The sequence below is a fragment of the Pleurodeles waltl genome, chromosome 5 (genome assembly GCF_031143425.1).
Source record: "Pleurodeles waltl isolate 20211129_DDA chromosome 5, aPleWal1.hap1.20221129, whole genome shotgun sequence".
NCBI classification, from domain to species: domain Eukaryota; kingdom Metazoa; phylum Chordata; class Amphibia; order Caudata; family Salamandridae; genus Pleurodeles; species Pleurodeles waltl.
In genome coordinates this window covers 397,474,726-397,494,984 of record NC_090444.1, presented here as the reverse complement: position 1 = coordinate 397,494,984, position 20,259 = coordinate 397,474,726, and the positions used below count along the sequence as shown (strand labels likewise).

General features: G+C 43.6%; 1 pseudogene; it reads left to right on the top strand.

The window, feature by feature from the left end:
* LOC138297034 (UDP-N-acetylglucosamine transporter pseudogene) overlaps positions 1–20,259 on the top strand; it is a 143,055-nt pseudogene that overhangs the window by 108,804 nt on the left and 13,992 nt on the right.

Genomic DNA, 20,259 nt, shown 5'->3' with positions numbered 1-20,259 from the left:
TTAAAGCTTGGGGGAGGTTGTGGTTCCCACGGATGCAGGGGGATGTGGGTCTCCGCTATAATTGTTTGAAGCCCTGGGGAAGGTGGTGGTCCTTTGGGCTGTGGGGGGCTCTGGTGCTCCCCATTACAATTGTTTGAAGCCCCAGTAAGGTGGTGGTGCCTGGGGCTGAAGGAGGGCCACATAGCACCCCTGCATACCACTTGAGCAATGCCCGAGGGAGATGGCAATTCCTGGGGCTTTGGGGAGGCCAGACGGCCCTGTGTTATATTCATTTAAAGCCCTGGGGATGTGGTGATCCTTGGGGCTGCAGTGGGCCCCCCGGTTACAATAGTTTGAAACCCCAGGGAGGTGGTGTCCCTGGGGCTGTGGGGGGCTGGGCCTGGGGAAGTGGCAGTCCCTCTGGCCTTGGGGGGGGGCAGGGGCCTCCCCTGTTACAATTGTTTGAAGCCATAGGGAGGTGGTGGTACCCAGGGCTGTGGGTGGGCCTGGCAGCCCCCCTTGCATTTCATTTTTTGAAAGACCCAGGGAGGTGGTGGTCCCAGGGGCTTCAGGGGGAGCGGAAGCCCACGCATTAAAAATGTAAATGCCCCCGGGACCTGGTTTACCCTGGGACCTAACATAAACAAGCACAGGATTCACAAATTTGCAGCAACATTTAAAAAAAACACTTTTTAGCCCACTACCAGAGCTATGGGGTCTGGAATGGATGAAAAATGAATATATATATATAATATATAAAATTTGTGTGTATAATTTGTGTGATGAACAAAAGTTGCAGGTCACAAAAGTGTCATTTTTTATGCTAATTATCGTATGGTTCTTTGCGCCGCAATGCAGACAAACAGCTAAATTGAATTACAGTAAACTTTTCATGGAAGCCGAATTTTACTACTCAAGGAAGTACCTTTGCTTTATTTGGTGTAAATCTGTTCAGTAGTTTAAGAAAAATGATTGTTAACATTTAGAGATATCTATAGTTACTTAATCTTTGGTGTGAAGTGTGCAAATTAAAAGGATACATTTTGTGGAATCAAATGATAATACCTAAAACTCCTCCTTAGAGAGTGATGCAGTTCTGAGTGACAGTAGCTCAGAATATACAGTCTCGAATGTGGGAAAATGAGGGTAAGCATCAAAGAAACGTTGGATGCTTTACTACCAGCTTTGAATGTATTGGTGATTTCTTCAGCTACACATCTACTTGCACACACCCTCCCAGTAATGTCTAGACAAATTGATTTAGTAGTCAATTAATAAAAGCAGGGTCACCTCAAGCCAAATCCCCCACTTCAGTTAAAAACTTACAGTGTTCTCACAAAGGAAGTGCTGGTAATAAGCCAAGAATACAAACAATCCTTCGGAAACCCAGAAAACCCAGAGGGATGGTAGGAAATTGAGCTAAAGTTACACAGTAATGAATCCAGATGAATATTAATCCCATGACTGCTGAGGCTTTCTACCCCTGGCATCGAGCCATTTGCTTGATATTTGGGGTCCTTTCAATTACATCTTGACAACTTTGCACTTTGGATATCCAAGTGAAATTTGTGTCCTTTTAAAAAAAATATCCGACGATTGTAAAGATAGCATAGGTTTGTAGATACCATTAGAGAGAACTGTGAAAACAGCCAAATAATAGCCTAATTTTGTTTTTTGGGGGGAAATGGGAAATAGGTTCTGTGCAAGAAAGTGTATGGTATTTTCCTACTGACATCAATAAAAGGTGTGCTGTGGTAGGATCACCATCTACCCAGCTTTCAAGAACAAGCAGAGTCGTATCAATTTAAACTTTGTTTGCTACAATATTTCTATTTTTCTAAAAGGCAGTAATTTTTGTAATTTTTGTGGTTTCAACCTAATTGTAGATTGTGGTGAAAACAGGTGTGAAACACTTGGTTGATCCTATAAAGCTGTACTTTTTGAAGTAGGCAAAGGGCCTGATTTAGCATTAGGAGTCTGTGCTGCCAGTTTTCTGTCACTAGAAAAGCTACTAGTCTAACCACAAAAACATATATCACTCTCACCATGAACCAGCAGCAGACCCACTTCAGTATCATAAATTAAGTTTGCTACCAAAATGTCTAGTAGAAGAACATCTAGATTTTCAGAAAATTAGTTAAAAGTTAAGATTGATCAGATAGTGAGGGCTGAAGCAAAGGTTTTTGGAACCCTGGTCCAGACAACCACCATGAATCAGACAAGGCAAATATGGGGCAGAGTAGTGGAAAAAGTAAATGCCTTCTCCATCACCTGACACTCAAAAGAGGACATCCACAAGAACTGGGGTCATCTGGAGGAGAATAGGTTATCTTGCTTCCAAGTCACACCAAGTTTCCTTGGTGTTCGCTCAGGCCCCTCAACCTCATGCCCACGGAGGAAGATTTATTTTTCATGCTCCACACTGAAGGCATTGTGGGAATGAATTCTATTAGAAGTGGAGACTAGTATGTCCAAATAATACTTCTCTAAAACTAACCAATTCACCCTGTCTTCACTCTGGCAACCCTATTCCCTAACTCAAATCGTTCCATTAATGGAAACGTATTAACACAACTTTCAAACATGATGTCTGTCACTACTAAATACATACTGTTAATATTCACTGTATGGAACTTAATTTGTAATGGTATTGGATAGTAGTAATTAAGTCATTAGCCTGTGAGGTGCAGTCAAAGGTTTCAATAATTCAAACATCAACACAACCCCTCGTAGCCATGGCACAGAACAGATAGGCTTAACTTTAAGATATTATGTGACGAACTTTCAAGTAACATAACAGTTAAAGTGTCAATGACACAGACTTACATTTTTTAAAATGGCCCAGAATTCAATAAGCAAAATAACACCAAAGCAATACTGTGCACAATAGGTGGATCCAGAAATATGATTTCTTTAAGTTGAAGATTACTATACCACCAAAAAGCCCAAAGAGCTAAAGGTAGTGTAGTGAATGAGTACACCAGACTAAGATGCTGTTTGAGGCAGACCTCTGTGGAGCCCTGATCAGATACACTATGTGGATTTGATTATGTATTGGAATTTTGTATCATTAAAATTGACACTATTTGAAAATAAATGGTTTTGAATTTGTCTACACTATAGTTTTCATTTTATTATTCCTTGGTACTCAATACGTACTTTACACATTACCTTGTGATAATCCTGATTACTTGGTGCAATACCTACAAGGGAGTGAAGCTCTGGTTAATCTAGTATTTTTAATAATTCACCATAGAAAGAGTTTTTAAGTGGGCGGTCATCCACCACAAATAAGAATTACAAATCTCACAGCACTCATTGTAATTTTGTTTTATGAACATGTTCAGAAACCTTAACTTTACTATTTTCTGGTGTTAAATGTCCTCTATGAAATCAATTTCCAGGCTAGGATTAGTAGCAAATATTAAGATTCAGTTATACATTTTTATGGATTCTGCCTCATAGGCTTTTGCAAATGCATACTGCAGTAGAGGTTGGCAAAGGGGACTCAACAAAATTGTCTTGCTAAAATTCACATACCCCTTGCATCCCAAACTATGAAACCAAATATTGAACCATAACTCTCACTATCGCCCATATTTAGACCATGAATGTTAGTATGTAGGATGGCCTTATGTGTGCAAACATAACTTATGTTCCTTCTATATTATTAAAAAGTGTATTTTATCCTATGCCACTTGTAAATATGTGGATGGGATATCTGATATGCTTGTGAAGGACTAACTCTTGGCCTTGTAAATGCGTCTTTATGGTTTCCTTTTAAAATGAATAAAAAAATAATAAAAATAATGACAATAATAATAATAATAATAATAATAACAGTGAAGACACTCAAAGTGATCAGTTGTGGATATATGTTTTGAAGGAGCTAGGCTAATAGATCTGCAAACTCAAAAGATCCCACAAATTTTATGAAGTTTTGTTAAATTATTTTTATAAATAATGTAGTATTATTGGATATTTTTTGTAGGTCAACTATCCAGATCACAATCAACAACTTTTAACCTTGTGACCACTCTGCCTCACGGAACATCAGTTGAAGCCCTCAGTACGAGCTGCTACCTGGCCAAAAAAAGGACATCTGGAAAAGTCGCTGGGCAATCAACTCTGTGGCCAGGACCCTATGTCTAACCTACTCCCTTATGACTCTAGACATAATGCCCAAAGCAGAGTCTTGTCCAGTTAAGAAACATCTGTGCATCACATGACCCCTGCATCCACACACCACCACCAGTTGTGGTAACCCCTGTCATAACTCCTCGGAGATCCACAGCCATTACAACTGCTGTCAAACTAGAACAAATAGTACCTGTGGCTGCTCAGTTAGTGTCACAGGGCCAATTTAACAGGGCTGAGACAGGATCTGCTGCCATACACCAAAACCTATTGACTGCTGGTAGGAGGCACAGCTGGGCCAGATAATAAACTTCCAAGGACCTATCACAATCTCCTGAGGACCCAGAATGACATCCAGAGAGCCCAAATGATCTGCTGGAGCGGCTCATGAATGTCTATAATTTCCATTCTGGGAGGTGCAGAATGGCTTTAAGCTATTATCAAACAATCAAAAGGAGTGGGGTCCCAGAAATGCCTGTCTTGATCAAGAGTCCCTGGGAGTTTTTTAGGAGACCCTCAACCACTTCAATAGGGACATGTTCATCAGTGGGTCATATTTACAAGGATTTAGCACTGCCATTGTGCCATTTTTGTTTTGGCACAATGGTGGCTCTAACTCAGCTCCATATTTACAAAGTGGCACTAGACATGTCTAGTGCCACTTTTTTTTAGGTGTGAGTCATTTTCCAGGAATACAGCATCACCTTCCGTCATTTACCGATAATGATATGCATGGTAGGCGTTCCCTCCTAAAAAAATTACGCTAGCCCACTAGGGTCATAGGGCCAGATGTATCAAGAATGACTTTTGCGAATCGGAAATAGCGATTTGTAAGAAATCGCTATTTCTGATTCACAAAATGCAATGTATCACATTTGCAATTCGGTAATAGAGATTTACTAAAATTCATAAATGCTATTACCGAATCGCAAATTGCGATACCGGCCCCATTTGCACCTATGGGCCTGTAGGCCCATATTTGCTAATTTTTTGCATTTCCAAAATTGCGAATTCCTAACTGGAATTCGCAATTTTTGGAAATGCAATGCCCAGGGTGCTGGGGGCTTTAGGCCCCCTGTGCTGCACCCCAAAATATGTTTTTACAACATCTAAGGTGCACACATGTCAAAAGGGCATGTGTGCTTTACATGTAAATTTTAAAAATGCATTTTAAATGCATTTTTTAAAATTGCACATGGTTACCACCTAGTTCAACTTGGTGGTAAATAGTGATTCCTTAAGGCCCAATTCGCATTAAGAAATTGCTTGTTACATGTGCCTCAGAAATCGCAAATAAGGATTCCTTATTTGCGATTTCTTATTTAGAGAGTCGCAATTTGCGACTCTCTAAACAGGGTTGCAATTTTAAGAAATCGCTATTTTACCGATTCCTTAAAATTGCATTTAGGATGCCTTTGATATATTCTGAAATGGCTTTTTGCATTCACAAACAGGCATTCGCACTGTTAGCGAATAAAAAAAGCTTTGATAGATTTGGCCCATAGTTACAAGATTGTCGAAAAAAGATTCATGCTAAAGAAAAATGACGCTAGCCCTAATTTTTGTCAAAATTGTAATGCCTGGTCAGACCAGGCATTAAAATGATGCACAGGCACACGTATATATAAGGAGAACACACACAAAACACTCTGGCAACCCACAGGACAACATGGACCTACTACTGCTCCAACTAGGCAACCACAGACGATAGCAGCGATGACGGCAAGCACCTCCAGCACTACCAGCACCATCGCATCACACACCACCACAGCAACCACAAAGGCAGTGCAGGATGAGGGAGCGCATCTAGCACCAAAGAGCATCATTTTTGGTCTTCAGAGAAGATGACACCCAGCTCCTCCAACAAATAGCACTTGCCATCACGACAAGAGCAGACAAGCAAACCAACATACCACCCCTGCCAAAGCTCCTGGTTGTTCTGCACATGCTGGCCTCTTTCTCCTCCTTCTAAACAACTCAAGCTCAAGTTGGTGGAATATCCCAGGCCTTCTTCTCTGCAGTCCTGCCAACCTACTCCCAGCCACCTCTTCCCCAACACCCAGCAACTGCAGCAGGCTATAAAAGAAGGTTTCAATACCATAGCTGGGTTTGCACATGTGTTGGGTGCCATGGATTGCATGCATGTCCAACTCGTACCTACGGCTTCAACTGAACACCTGTACCGCAACAGGAAGCACACACATTCAACCACGGTGCAGTCCATTGTGGACCAAAGGGAGCTTATCGCAAAATGTTCATGATGCTTTCATCTTAAGGCACTCAATCATTAATCAACATTTTGGGGATGGACAATATGGAAATGGAGTACTCATAGGTAAGCTAACATCACTCCACATATCCAATGCCCATCACCCCCATATAGGGCCCTATGTACAGGACCCATGAACCTCTAGAGCATCAAATTTACTGATGCTCTGTTGGAGCAACGCCCACTCCGCATTTACAAGGCGATTTCAAGCCACTTTTGTTGTCTTAACAACGTCTTGTGAATGTTACATCTTCACACTTATCACTCTGGAGCTTCTTTACATAACCCTTGTGCTGTCTTAGCTGAACCTTAATGTCATTTCTATGATGCTAAGGTTGCCATTCACCCGTGTCATGTTACAAACTGGTGATATGCATGCACTGTGCCATTTTGCAAACCCTTGCGCCATATCATGGCTGCGTCAGGCATGGTGTATGCAAGTGGCGCATTCTCACGCAGGGATGCCTGAAAAATGCTGCAGTAAATACAACAAGATTACACTGTGCAATTTTTTTCATCATACATAAAGCCTGCTCAGGGCAGGTGTAAAAGTGACAACCCCATCCTGATCTATGGGTTTTCCTGACCTTTGCTGCACTAGCATCAAAATATTTTGGACACTAGTCCAGCAATGCGCCATAACAGCATCAAAAATTATGACTCTGTTGTGGTAATGACAGCCATGATGTGCCATATAGTAAATATCATACAACCATGGTGTTGTTAGGATGGGAAAGGGGGATGCAAGAAAACTGGCACATCTGGACCAGTGTGCCACTTTCTTATAATATGCCTCTTAGTGTTGAAGGTGTGTGCAATGGATGTTGCAGTGGGTGTGCCACCACAAAACCCATTGCATTTTGGCACAGCCTTACATTTATGAGAAAAAGGTAATCTCATGCAGCCCCAAAAACCCCTAAGATGGTATTAGCATGATGCAACCGGGAGAAATACTTGATTTCACCAAAGTATTTTCTATTTTCCTATTTGTGATGCATTCTTCAGGACATAACGAAATAGTAAATCTCCATTATTGGTTGGTCATGTGCAGGAAGGGACAGCTTTGTGACTTCCGGATGCTGAATTCCCTCTCCACAAATCCACAACACAGGCATCTGTGCACCATGGTGCATCAGTGCCCATCTTGGAGCCTGGCAGCTGATTCTGTGCCTGTGCATGGGCTGAGGCAGAAATGCCCTGTATCAAATCGATTTGGCACATTGCTGCCCTTTCACGGTGGTGCAGGGTGGCGCAGCAACATATTTCTTGCTCTGTCCTGTGCCAAAGGGACTCAGAATTCAGCCCCAGACATAGCGATAGCTCTTGAGCCACTATGCCACACTTTGGATGATGTCTACACATACGCATGCCTCCCTGGAAATATTGATAACAGCTCTGTGTGCAAGCGAGGTGTACCATGTCCCGGGGGTGGGAAGGGCACATGTAACACATAGGGCACAACACCCATCTCATGGCACACACAACACAAACTAGGAGAAAACTTACATAACATGCCTCATTGGCAGGTCCCATGTTACTGGACACATGTGCAATAGTCTGCAACATCATATACATCCCACATGTATGAACTTTCATGCCAAAATATTCACACATTCACCATGCCCCTAAGCCTGTACCCTTGACTGGAAGGTGCACCATCACACACAAGTACAATCATATATGCACACAGCAAACCACCCGACACCAGATGAAGTCTAAACCTATACTCCATGGACCAACTTTGCAAGGCCAGTTGGTAAGCAAAACAATTATAAGTCTGACACTGTCTCCCCTCTTCCATTACACCTAACCAAGGATATGGCATCCAGCTATGGGTGATGACAGCCTATGTCAATCCACAGAACGTCACTGAGAAGGCCTACAGTATGGCTCACATCCACACCCAGAATGTTGTGGAGCAGGCATTCAGCATCCTGAAGTCGCAATTTCGATGCCTAGATTTATCATGTGGGAGACTGCTGTACTCACCTCCACTTGTATGTATAATGATCGTTGTGTGTGCAATTTTGCACAAGATCTGTGTGCAGACTAAAGTCTCCTGGGATGAACAGGTGGAGGAACCCAGGATGGAGGATGAGGACAATGATGGCCCACCTCAGGATGGGGAAAGACAAAATACTACTGCTGGGACATACAGATGTGCACGCATTGTTGAAAATGTCTTCACTTAAATATTGCATTCAACATGTCACTTAGAATAATCTTGTAAATAAGTCACTGAATCACACTTGTCAGATGTGTCACATCCAAATGCTATAGCAACTTATACATATCTAGGAAAGCAAGACTAGGACACAACAGTGGTAAAACACGTAGGAACATACTTAGGAACACCAAACAACTACACACAAAGCAATGAGAAGGGAATGTGAGGGTGTGATGTTTGCATTGCCAGCATAACATGCATGTTACATAGCAACACTTACATCATACAGGTCAGTTGGGTTGAAATTTGACAGCAGCTGTATTGTTACTCCATGTTAGGAATGTTATCCAGATGTCAGCCCTTGATAGGGCAAGATCAGTGAGTACCCACAATAGTAGGTCTGTGTCAGCTATGTGACAACGCAATGTCTTCATGTCTCAATCACAGGTGAAAATGTATAACATATCCTTCAGTGGCAGTCATATGCATGACAAATAGTATGTGATATACAGAGGGCACTGTGCCAGTAAGTCTAGGCCTGTCCCACTGAAATAAGTACATATCTCCCATGTATTTCAAACAAGATCATGGCATCTCTCATTCCCTTGGCTAAATCCATGTGTCTATCAGGACAGAGACATATTTATACATGCATGTGTGTACCATAGCTGTCAGGAGTATACATACAATCCACCCACCCTCATTTTGTTTCTGACAAAGGATGTTTTTAGCAGATGTGTGAAAGTGCCCACATTAATCACACACATTGAAGGACAGCTGAGACACTCCAGTACTGAACTGGCACAGCCAATTTGTGGAGTCACTCACAGACTAAACAAGTGATCCGGCTGGAGTCTGGAGATGTGTGGATGTCAGTCACTCATCCTGCATACAATGGATATGCTATGGTAAATATTGCTTGCCTTGTAACAAAATCAAGGTTCATTGGCAATTATCACATGGACAAAATACACTGACATGCATGATGAACTGGACAGTGAGGATGCTGAAGATGGTGTGCAAGTACCAATCGTCCAATGTCAGCAATGTGGCAATTGAGGCATACAGTACACTATCTGGCTTCTAAGGTGGGAATGTCTACACAATCACTACAGATCAATCCACAAAACAACATTGTGGGTATGTAATATCACAAACATAAGCACGCACATTGTGTAGGCTACTTAATATCCAAGTCACACTGTCAGCAAGTCCACTGGTGTGTTTGCCCAGCACAAAATGAGTGATGCATGTGTAAACTGACAGAATATCTGTACCCTGGGTCTACAGCCAATGTCTGTGTCCCACTAACTAATAATGGATTGCCTATACAATAAAGGCTCACATACCGTTCCAAATCATACACTCATGTCATTCCCAGTTCATAAGAGTCCAAGACTGACAGAAATCCCCTGTAAGTCCCTAGTAGATAATAAGGCAAGGCTGACATTAATAACCTGTAAGTCCCTAGTAGTTAGTAGGGCATGGGAGAGTAGCCCTAGATTTGGAAACCTGTACTGGAAGGTGCACTGATGTGTAGCCTGCTATCCCTGTCTGATTGCAGCTCTGCCGTGCACAGTATAAGCTTCAAGGCAATATGAGAAATTGTACTGTCAACATTTTCATTGAGAAAACATTGTCACAAAATGCAACCTTAATGTCTCCTCTAGATGCTCATAGCTCTGTGTGGCCCAACATTGTCAGCATGTACTTTTGGTAAGAATCATCATAGCCAATTGTGTTTTTGTATAACGCCTCCTAACACTTACAGACAGTAGTGATGTACCTACAGAGGGTAACATGTCAGTCACTGACATGACCAAAGGTATCGTGCTGAAAGTGCTCTATGACCTGCGACTGAATCATATACATTTTTGCACTGATATACTAAACATACCACTGTAGCAGGCAGAAGCAATCACACATGAAGAACATAAATCAGTCACATGCATGACATGGCAAACACATCCATGTCACATGTCTATCCTAAAGATCCCAACACTTGCCTGCATGGGGAACAGTTAGTTATCCATGTTGTATAATAGCATGATGTCTGCTCCTTTGTACCCACATTAGATTTTCACAGAAATGCACTGTCATTGGGGTTGGTAAGCTGGCCACAATCTAGGGAAATTCAAAAGCATCCCAGGATATACTTTTAATAAGAGTATCATGTGAATGAACATGTGGATCAAATAGGTAATCTATCCTAAGCTCTGTGGTGATGCAAACAATGGAAATGAGCCATCTGTGTAGTAAGATCCCAATAATGCACGTACCCATACAGACGTACACTTACAGTAAACATATTTTACACATGGGTAGACAGATGTTGCTAAATAGTGAAGTTCCTGTTGAGCAAGTGGATCGTAAATGAGATCACCACCTGTTGTGTGACAGCCGGCTGTCTGTACTTTGGGACAAATCACATATTGTTTGACATGCACGCAGTCCCACATGCGAGTGTATGGATCACATTCCATGGCTAATCCAAAGCATCCCTGGGTGTCAAATGATCAATGGACAGAGGTGACCTCACATATGTACACTATGTACAAGATATCGAAGATATTGATGCATCAGCTACGATGTACTAGTTTCCTTGGATTGCCCTACGCCCCTTAACGTCACCATGGTTGCGCTATATTCACAATGCAGTGCACTGTGGCACTCGTTAGCACAACTGTGCCAAAACTTTGATGCAGTTGAGGTGCTTTGCCGGAATAGCGTCAAAAACAGTTGCACTAGGCCAATAAAGCTCAGGAAGGCCTAGAGGACATAACACTGCCATCAGTCTAATGCCTGCCATGGACAGCCATTGGAAAATAATGCTAGAATGGTGCAGTGACATTGTGTAACTTCCCCAGTGCAATTGCTCTTGGGCCTCCCTGCGGGGTAATGCCCAACTTGCACACATCATACCTTGCCCAGGTACGATGTGTCACAATGGGTTAATAACTTTGTACATATGGAGAATGGTGAGGGGCTGTTTAGTGCCACCGTAGCCACAGGACTTGTAAATGTGTCCCATTCTTGGCAAATAAGGCCATCCTATGAACTTGCCATTGACATGACACATAGGAAATGTGGCCTGTGCAATGTCTAGTCCCAGTAAGGCATGTACCACCACACATATAGACTTTCAACACATACCTTTAACATATGGAAAGAAAGGAGTATGTTGATCTGAAGAATCCACAGGTATTGCAACACTACACATGACAGGATACATGTGAAAGGGATTTTCCCATGGCTATCACCAATTTTTGACATATTACATGACTTTCATCAAAACATTTGATGCATTTCCACCATGAGTGTTTTCTGATGGCATTGTGCCTGCCAAAAATGATGCATACTATCCTAGGCATCAGAACTGGCTTATGTATTGCCATGCAAAATAAAAATTCACGCACAGGCGTGTAGTGTAAAAAAAAAATGACGCATCATCAAAAACGTGACGCATCAACACAGGAAGTGAGGTAACGGATCTGCCATGCTGTACACCATGAACTGCAAAATAATTTTTGCTTTCTTTTTACAGTCACAGTATTTTTGTCTGTCTTGGTGAGAGGAGGTGTATTTGCTAGGTGTGTTTTGGAATGGTGTTTGAGGTGTTTCTTGTGCTGTCTACTGTCCAGTTATTGTCCCTGGCTTCTGTATTGTCATGTTTGTTTTTTATTTGTATTGTGTTGTAATTGTATTGTCGGGTGCCTTTCTCTGGGGTAGTGTCATAAGTTGTTATTTGGAGGTTGTTTTGGTAATTTTTTTTTTTTAGTTAAGGGTACGGTGGGTGTGTGTGACACAATGTCAGGGAAGGGAAGGGCACTTTATCTCACTGCACTCCATTACCTGCCGGACATGGTGGCAATGGGCGGCCAAGTGATCCAAGATTACTGAACAGGGGCAAGGAAGCTGTGGTGGGTGAAGGTCCTCTCCCAGATGAACAGGATCTTCAAGATAGAGTGGACTGCCCAGCAACTCAAACATAGCTAGGCAGACATTGTGAGCAGGACCTTCTGGACCACATTCAGATTGAGGTGAGAGAAACTGTGGGTGAGTACAAAATCTATGTAGTTGAGTACTGTGTCACAATTGCAGGCACATATCTGTTGGCCATAAGGCCTCCTTTACCAAGTTAAGGCAAAGGGCAGGGTTCGAAGTATTGGATTGGCGCAAAAAAAGCAACCATGACAATGGCAACATTGTACCATGACAAAACGTTTATTCCTGTCCTTGTTCAATGGGTTTTTCTACTTAAAATCTGATGTACACTAATAATAACATAACTGTGTCATGGTCGAAGGGTACATGACTACCAAGAACATGTGTCCATCTACTAAGTGCCTAACTACTGATGTATGTTTCATAGCCATGTGCATTTAACCTAAACAAATTACACAGGAGTAAAGGGAGTCATGGCTGAGTGTGTTCTGTGAGTCATGTATGTGCAGAGTTACATTACAATTTGCCAATTTGCAATGCTTGAAAAATTTTGCAGTAGGAAGTCATCTGAAATTACTTAACAACATAGCTATGACATGTATGTTAGGTTCCAGCACATGTGTACGTCAGCCTGCACTACCAATGTATGTCACTGAAACATGTATAATGCCATTAGCGAGTATTTATCAACATAGGTGTACTAGGGTTATTGGCAAATGATGTTTGATGTGCAGTAGTTGTCCTTAGTTTTCATTGTGCAACATTCATAGTGAACTGTCTCATGTTCCTTCTTGCAGGTAGACCCCAACCATACACTATCGGAAAGGTGGAAAGCTTTGATGACCCCGATGCAACCAGTGAGTCGCCATCTTTATGTGTAATGTGTTGTGCAAGAGTTGTGTGTACAGTTGTATGTTGAATGCAATGCCTTGTACCAAGTGCATTTATGCTACCAAAAAAATAGTAGGCTAAACCTGGTTATGGACTGTATGGTTGCAGTTGTGTCTAGGATGTGCATCCCGTGAAATGAATGCACTGGTGGCAACATGTGTGGCACTGGCCATGGAGATGTTGGATATGGTACATGAGTCCCATGATAATGATGACATTATGGTCATGTGGCAAACGTTAAGGGTCCAACACGTGTGCAGGGTTGCAAGATGTTGTTGTCTAGACATGTCACTGATCTGTGGGCCACACATAGCACTGAGTAGGTCAGATCATGGTGTGATGCATAACCATGTGAAAAGTCACCTATTATTAGCAGGTCAGTGGTCAACATACCACACTTGATATGCCAAACTTTCACCCACCATTGTTGTGTGATACCCTATTACCTGAGTCATATCTAGCCTTTGTCATCCTCACATATCTTGTCATGTATGTTTGGCCAGAGGGATATCCTTACTACACTGACATATGACATGCCATGACCCACAGCATCATGTACTTGTGGTGATCGAGAGGGTGTTCAGGGTGTGTTGTAAAAACAAATGACACACAAGCATTAGCAAGTGTTGTTCCATAATCCATGTGCAATTGAGATATAGGACATGCATGCACCCACATATGAGATGGTGGTTCTGAGTTCTGTTATGCAACACACTGAGCATAGTTTAGGACACATAAACAACCAATGTCCAGCATAGTGGAAGTAAACAAGATACTCTGGGACTATGCATCATGTCATGGCACAGCTCACCAGGTACACACCTGTGTCAACATGAGAGTAGTGTCATCATCTTCTGTGTGACATGAGTGACTGCACCACCCTACAATTTCACATTTGATGCCTGTCAAAATCAGTTTAGCATTTAGCAATGTGCCCGGACATCTGTCCTTGCCATATGTGGCCCTGTTGTGAGACCACATTTTACCTACAGTCTTTGCTCTGATGTGCTTGTCAAATGTCAACAGATCTGAGGTCACTTGCGCTAACATGAGGGACATTGATGAGCAAACCACCATGATGAGTATGACGTTGCATGGTCACATGACTGATGTGTATGACAATCTTAGTCAATGGTGGCATGGTCCTTCAATGATTTTTCAAGATGGTTCAATGGTATCATGCAAAAATAGCTAGTCACAATACCAGGGACATGGGCAATGTGGAGTTGATGGCTGGTGTGCAGATGTGTGTCCTCCTTGTCCTTCAGGATGTTATGGTGAATTGTGGATGACAAAGTGTCACAACTGCAGATGGAGTAGTCATTGCATGTGTGTTGTTTATTTTCTAAAAGTACAATTGACTGACAGGTCACATTCTAGTTGAAGGTGACAACATGAGTGCATCCCAGAAGCAACAATTTTCAAAGGGGGCAGAGAGTTACCACCACATTCGGCAGGTTGCTAAGGGGTATTGGAGGACGCAGAGGAGATATGACTGGGAGCTTGCATCGGGGGCCTGGAAAAACTTCCCTCAAGGGGGTCCAGCCAAGGAACCATCCACCACTACCACACCCATGAAGCAGCAAGGCCTGTGGCTACAGGCAGTGCCCCTTCTCCTAGGGCAGGACCTTCTACCTCGGCTCCATAGATGAGTACTCTGACTGCTACTATGTCTGCACCATCCTACGTGGAGCCCCCCCTATGTGCAGGAGGTTCGAACGGAGTTGGTGGACTAAAAGTACCATATTATCCAGTTGAAGTACCAAAATGGCCAGATATTATTGTTGCTCTGTGAACTCAAAGCACATATAATGAAGAGCTGAGGGGACACAGACACAGCACATGCCTTCCCTTTGGAAATATGCATGTATATAGTTGGGGTATTTAGTTAGTTGGAGTTTGGTGGGATAGGGTAGTGTAGATTAGTTTGCAGTACTTAGTGATAGTTATTTCTTAGGGGTAGAGGATTGGGATATCTCTTTTACTTTATTGATTGGGAAAGAGATGATGTGTAGTGTATGTGTACCTAAAAATAAAATAAAATAAAACATTTTTAAAAAGTCTAAAAAAATATATAATTGATAGGCCTTATGTTTAGTTAGTCAATATTTAGCTTTAGTTACTGTTGCCCCTGTCGTTAGATGTCTATTAAGTAGTGCGAGGGTGTAAGGAAATGCCTCCTTGGCATGGTTACCCCCTGACTTTTTGCCTTTGCTGATGCCAAGTTATGATTTGAAAGTGTGCAGAGGCCTGCTAACCAGGCCCCAGCACCAGTGTTCTTTCCCTAACCTGTACTTTTGTTTCCACAATTGGCACACCCTGGCATCCAGGTAAGTTCCTTGTAACTGGTACCCCTGGTACCAAGGGCCCTGACGCCAGGGAAGGTCTCTAAGGGCTGCAGCATGTCTTATGCCACCCTGGGGACCCCTCACTCAGCACAGACACACTGCTTGCCAGCTTGTGTGTGCTAGTGGGGATAAAATGACTAAGTCGACATGGCACTCCCCTCAGGGTGCCATGCCAACCTCACACTGCCTATGGCATAGATAAGTCACCCCTCTAGCAGGCCTTACAGCCCTAAGGCAGGGTGCACTATACCATAGGTGAGGGCATAAGTGCATGAGCACTATGCCCCTACAGTGTCTATGCAAAACCTTAGACATTGTAAGTGCAGGGTAGCCATAAGAGTATATGGTCTAGAAGTCTGTCATGCACGAACTCCACAGCACCATAATGGCTACACGGAAAACTGTGAAGTTTGGTATCAAACTTCTCAGCACAATAAATGCACACTGATGGCAGTGTGCATTTTATTGTAACATACACCCCGGAGGGCACCTTAGAGGTGCCCCCTGAAACCTTAACCGACTACCAGTGTGGGCTGACTAGTTTTAGCAGCCTGCCACACACCAGACATGATGCTGGCCACATGGGGAGAGTGCCTTTGTCACTCTGTGGCTAGTAACAAAGCCTGTACTGGGTGGAGGTGCTTCTCACCTCCCCCTGCAGGAACTGTAACACCTTGCGGTGAGCCTCAAAGGCTCACCCCCTTTGTTACAGCACCCCAGGGCACTCCAGCTAGTGGAGTTGCCCGCCCCCTCCGGCCACGGCCCCACTTTTGGCGGCAAGACCGGAGGAGATAATGAGAAAAACAAGGAGGAGTCACTGGCCAGTCAGGACAGCCCCTAAGGTGTCCTGAGCTGAGGTGACTCTGACTTTTAGAAATCCTCCATCTTGCAGATAGAGGATTCCCCTAATAGGATTAGGGATGTGCCCCCATCCCCTCAGGGAGGAGGCACAAAGAGGGTGTAGCCACCCTCAGGGCTAGTAGCCATTGGCTACTAACCCCCCAGACCTAAACACACCCCTAAATTGAGTATTTAGGGGCTCCGAGAACACAGCAAGATAGATTCCTGCAACCTAAGATGAAGAAGGACTGCTGAGCTGAAAACCTGCAGAGAAGACGGAGACACCAACTGCTTTGGCCCCAGCTCTACCGGCCTGTCTCCCCACTTCTAGAGACACTGCTCCAGCGACGCGTTCCACAGGGTCCAGCGACCTCTGAAGCCTCAGAGGACTACCCTGCATCTAGAAGGACCGAGAACTCCTGAGGACAGCGGCTCTGTTCCCCAAAGACTGCAACTTTGCAACAAAGAAGCAACTTTGAAACAACACACGTTTCCCGCCGGAAGCGTGAGACTTTGCACTCTGCCCCCGACGCCCCCGGCTCGACTTGTGGAGAACAAACACCACAGGGAGGACTCCCCGGCGACTACGAGACCGTGAGTAGCCAGAGTTGACCCCCCTGAGCCCCAACAGCGACGCCTGCAGAGGGAATCCCGAGGCTCCCCCTGACCGCGACTGCCTGCTTCAAAGACCCGACGCCTGGTAAAGACACGGCACCCGCAGCCCCCAGGACCTGAAGGATCAGACCTCCAGTGCAGGAGCGACCCCCAGGTGGCCCTCTCCCTTGCCCAGGTGGTGGCTACCCCGAGAACCCCCCTTGCCTGCCTGCATCGCTGAAGAGACCCCTTGGTCTCCCATTGAAACCTATTGCGAACCCGACGCCTGTTTGCACACTGCACCCGGCCCTCCCCGTGCCGCTGAGGGTGTACTTTTTGTGCTGATTTGTGTCCCCCCCCCAGTGCCCTACAAAACCCCCCTGGTCTGCCCTCCAAAGACGCAGGTACTTACCTGCTGGCAGACTGGAACCAGGGCACCGCCTTCTCCATTGAAGCCTATGCGTTTTGGGCACCACTTTGACCTCTGCACCTGACCGACCCTGAGCTGCTGGTGTGGTAACTTTGGGGTTGCCCTGAACCCCCAATGGTGGGCTACCTTGGACCCAACTTTGAACCCCGTAGGTGGTTTACTTACCTACCAAACTAACAAACACTTACCTCCCCCAGGAACTGTTGGAAATTGCACTGTGTCTAGTTTTAAAATAGCTATTTGCCATATGTGTGAAAACTGTATATGCTATTTTGCTAATTCAAAGTTCCTAAAGTTCCTAAGTGAAATACCTTTCATTTAAAGTATTACTTGTAAATCTTGAACCTGTGGTTCTTAAAATAAACTAAGAAAATATATTTTTCTATACAAAAACCTACTGGCCTGGAATTGTCTCTGAGTGTGTGTTCCTCATTTATTGCCTGTGTGTGTACAACAAATGCTTAACACTACCCTCTGATAAGCCTACTGCTCGACCACACTACCACAAAATAGAGCATTAGAATTATCTCTTCTTGCCACTATCTTACCTCTAAGGGGAACCCTTGGACTCTGTGCATGCTATTTCTTACTTTGAAATAGTACATACAGAGCCAACTTCCTACAGAGGGGTCGATGTTTATCATGTGGTGTCATATGTTTAGAATAAGTAGAAATAAGCTAAGTTAGTTTTAAGAAGATATAAAATAGTGTAGTAGAGGTTAGTTTAGGTAATTTAGTTAAATTAATCTTCTTTCTATTCCTAATATATGGTCTCCATTCAGATTTTCTGTGTAGGTTTTAGCATGTATGCACAGGTCATTTTAGGCAAATGCCTTTGCAAGTAGTGTTTGTTTTACATGTGTGACTACATGTGTCCCATATTGCCAAGTGCCTGTCAAGTTGGCAATGGTGTCACATCAGCAACTTCATACATCTTTCAGCAATGTATGTGACACTCTGGGTGTGCATTGATACGCATCCTAAAACAGGTATTCATACAGTATTTCTCTGTATTGTTATGTAATGTGACTTGCATTGCCATTATGTTGTTGTATTTGCACTCATGACTGCCCCTTACACTCTTAAACATGCATCATTTATCTGTCACGTCAATGAATTTCTTGTAACTACCATCCTTGCTAGGCCCAGTCACTTGTGTAGCGATTGCTTTCAGATATCACATTACATGGATGATAACTGTTAGATGCCATGCTTTGGATGCTCTGAGACAACTTGCTAGTTCTTATAGCTATCAGTCACCTCAATCATGTTGCAGTCAGTGAGTGGGACTTTGTGTATGTCACAAATCCACACATATCCCTTAGACAAGTACTCAGGGGCATATTGACATGCCTCTAGTGTCAACAGAGCATCTCTTTTTGTGATACTCCAGTGGCACTGTGCACTTTCACTAATTCTAAGGTGTCATAAAGCCACTTGGGGTGGTTTAACACCACATTGTAAAGTTGGCTCTCCACCAACAAGGATTTATGTGGCAGAGGGGCATGCAATGGATACTCCTGTTGGATTACCCATTGAACACCCATTGCGTTTGGCACTGCCTCAGATTTACAATGGAATGTAGAACCAAGGCAGTGCCAAAACAATGACGTCAGCCCAGGGTTTTGGTTTGCATGGCACAACAGGGAGACTGAAAATTCTTTAAGATGGGTTTTGATTATTGTTGATGTGCTGCATTCTGCCACTTACATAGTAGGAGCAAGGAGCTTTTAATGTTTGTATATGTGCAGGGAGGAAATCTTCCTGCACATAAACATCCAATCCCAGCAATGTAGACACCCTTGCAATATGGTGCAAGTGTGACTGCATTGGCACTAGACTGCTGCATCAGCACTAGAGCTGGAGAAAAAACATGGCTCCACAGTATCCTATTGCACTCAGTACTTTCCAGTGTTTTAGTTATGATGCAGCTCAGCATAGCTACATTGCTTGCAGCACCTCACTGCCCTGTTATTTTGGTACATAGGCCCCCAATGTATGGACTCCACACAATGCATAAAGTTCACACAGTTACTGCCTCAGAAACAGATTAAAGACAATTGATCTTTGGAGGTGATTTATTTGCATGTGAAATGGTGTAATTGGTTGTGCTGTACAATACACAGGAGAATCACCCCATGAAAGATCACAAACCATTGGAAGTCCAGACAGAGTCCAAGGGGTGCAACATGTTATGGGGCATGTGTAGGAGAGGAGTACATCAGTGAGGAGGTGATCACATTGCCAACAGGTAGGAATTGGTCACAATGACAGTTCACATGTGTGATTGGTCAACAGTGGGAGAGTGAAGGATGGACGTTGATATATATTGTAACACTGGCATGATCTTAAGTACAGAGCAAAAGCTAAACTGTCCATGTGTCACAGACTGTAGCTATAGGGTGGTTTTTCGGGTCAATGTTGCTCCTTCCACATCTTCATCCTCTGATGTGTGCGGTGCCTCCTGTGCAGCTACATTACGGTGGTAGGCAGCTAGGTTGTTACTGAGGGAGCCCAACATCCACTGTATGGACTCCACAACAGTGTGGATAGACCCCAGCTTGATGTTAATCACACTGGTGCCACTTTTTTTGAGGGCAATTGTTTGAGCCTCTACCTCAGGACACCAGCTATGTGTGCCAGGGACTACTGGAGTTCA